This window comes from Elephantulus edwardii, unplaced genomic scaffold, assembly GCF_000299155.1.
Source record: "Elephantulus edwardii isolate Elephantulus edwardi_28Jun2011 unplaced genomic scaffold, EleEdw1.0 scaffold00133, whole genome shotgun sequence".
Taxonomy (NCBI): domain Eukaryota; kingdom Metazoa; phylum Chordata; class Mammalia; order Macroscelidea; family Macroscelididae; genus Elephantulus; species Elephantulus edwardii.
This window is the reverse complement of record NW_006399883.1, coordinates 1153660-1156523: the sequence shown is the minus strand read 5'-3', so window position 1 is coordinate 1156523 and position 2864 is coordinate 1153660.

Here is a 2864-nt window from a genome sequence, read left to right as displayed (position 1 = left end):
AGTATGTCAGACGAAGCCTCAGAATCCTTGCCTCCAAGGAGCAGCCCAGTTTAACCCTCTCCAGGATGAATCTGTTTGTTCTCTTAGCAGTCCATGGCACCTTATAAACAGTAACTTTGAAGTCTGTCCTAACCTGAGCCAGTTTGTCACTGACATAACTATAGTCTGATGCATTATAGACTGTAAAGTTTATCTATCCTTTGGACTTGAAATAGATCTTAATCTCATGGCTCAACTTTCAGCTAGGCAATAAATAAACCTGTAAGACATGCAGTAGCACCAAGGAAGTACTCATTCCTTAAATTAACAACCATGTAAAATCAAAAGAGCAGTATATGTTCAAGAATAAAGCCCTATGGAATATGTCTTTCAATATGGCTTTTCTAGCATTGAATGTGGGTCACTGACCATGTGGAAAAGCAGGACTAGATTAATGGAGTGTCTTACTTATCTACACAGATTGGCCATCTACCATTCCACAAGGAGATTGACCAGTCTCAATAATCTAGAAGAGGATTGGTTAATCCCACCAATAAGATGAATAGGTCTAGCCAGATTCAGTGATGGGTAATTGGGGTAGGTGTGTTGGAGACAGTGAAATTGGCACAGGATAGAGCAGGGTTCAGGGCTATTGTACAGAGGGTCGATATGAGTCACAGGTGACTCAACAGCACCTAACAACAACAGCAGCCTGAAGAAGCAGAAACTTCCCAACACAGAGAAGAAGAAAGAGACCTTTCCCACCCCAGCGAAGAGGAGGCAGGAAAAATATAAGACTTGCTTCAGGATGGCAGCAGCAGCCATGGCCAAATTGGAGAACTGATGTGAGATGGGACTTTAGGGGGGAGGAGGGCAGTATCATCAGGACTGAGAACTTTGTTGAAAAATTGAGTAGAAAGTCAATATGGGCAGGACTGAAAACTTTGTTGGACAATTGGGTAGAGAGGGTATATTGACAGAACTGAGAACTTGGGGACAGTCAGCCATGAAGCTCAAGTCTGTGGTGCTATGTACATAATTTTGGAGCTGTCTTGACCACATTCTATTATTAATCTGGATTATAACCTCTTGACTTCCCCAATATGATAATATCTGATCTGTCAGCTTTCACATCATATTTTAAATGCAGCAAAGCAGTAGAATTGGTGTTGAAACGAGTTGAAGAAGCCATGAGAGTATAGTAAACATATCTGACTTCATTGAAATATGTATTGTGTTATTGATGTTATGGACTGGGATGTTTCCCTACTGGGAAATTGGTAAAGGTCAGATATGGAGCTCCACATATGGCCTTTAAAATTTTTATAGTGTCAGAAATGTGATTTGATGTGATGGCTCCGGACACATAGGAAAGTGGGATTTTGTAAGATGTTATGGGCTTAGGACTTGCAGTTAAAACAGCTGCTTTTGGAGAAACCAAAATTTAGGGGAAAGTTAAGCAGCTCTTGATCTGAGTCAGGAGTGAGAGAGCCTAAGACAAGACCTTGAATGCAAGGCAGTTACAACTGTCTGCAGGTGAGCCCTTTGAAGTCAGTTTAGGTTTTGCCAATTCTGCCTCTCAACAGCTTACCAATACAGTTAAGCTGTTTACCTTTCTAAGGTTCAAAGGTTTTAAAAGGAAGATTAAAAATACTATAAATGCATAAATTCAGAAGGCATAATATTGTCTTGAACTTGAGAAGAATGTATTTTGCGTGAAATGTCACAGCATAGAATTTATGTTATGATGCATAAATTATTATTGTTTTCTGTTTTGCCCCCAGAATGTTATATTGAAGGTGGTTGTAGAATGTATGTTAAAACATAAACACTTAAAAAAAAAGGAAAACAACCAAAAAACATGAACGAACACTTGTAACTTTTTTGACTCTTGTGCTGTAGAATTTTATTAACAACATTTTCTTTTCTGCTGTCGTTGAAGTAAAACTTAAAACCATTTATATCGAAACATCTAAAGATTTGTATTTTTGGGTTATGTAGTATAATATTGCCATTGTACTCACAAAATTCACATTCAGATATCACAAGCAACGTAACTTACTTCAGTCCATTGAACTGAGAAATAACCATTAAGGTAATTACTTTGAATGTTTAGTAACTAATTAGGAATAAATTTTCTAACCTGTTCTACACTGAAAATAAAGCAAAAAACAACTTCCCAAATTTACATTAAAAGTTAAAATCTAAAAAAAATACTATAAAATAATAAAACAAATATTTTAATGAAGAACTACTACACTATGAACTATGCAATGAAGAAATGAAGATAGACAATAAAACTTAAAGAAAGGAAAATATTTCTGAAAAGAATACACCTAGGTAAGCATTACTAAAATATTTTTAACTAAGTTTATGTGAATGACAGGAAAAACAAAGAGCTAAAATCAGTAATATATAGCAGTCTTCTACTAACTAATCAAAATATGATTTATAAATCAACTTAAAGAATAAAGTTAGAGCCAAAAAATTTTGGAGAAAAAGTTTGTAGGTAAGTATCAAATAATATATGAATAATTAAAATTCAAAATTAAATTGACAAAGGCACCCTACAGTTTTATTTACTAAATTATAGAGAAGTGTAGATGATTATCACTGCTACTGTAAGCAAAGTAAAAGTGTTTTCCCAGATCTATCATGGGTTCTTGGTAGAAAGCAACATGAATACATGACTCCAAAATGCACACACTTAGTAGGTCCTGACTTACAAAGAGTTCCCCTTCATAAAACCTTCTGTAAATTAATTCTGATATAAATTAAATGCATTTTTTCCCTGTTTTTTGTTCTCATTATTTCCTGCTGTACTTGAGGTGTTTTTTGATGTTTTCTGGGTTTTGTTAAATAGTAAATCATTGTACTGGATATCT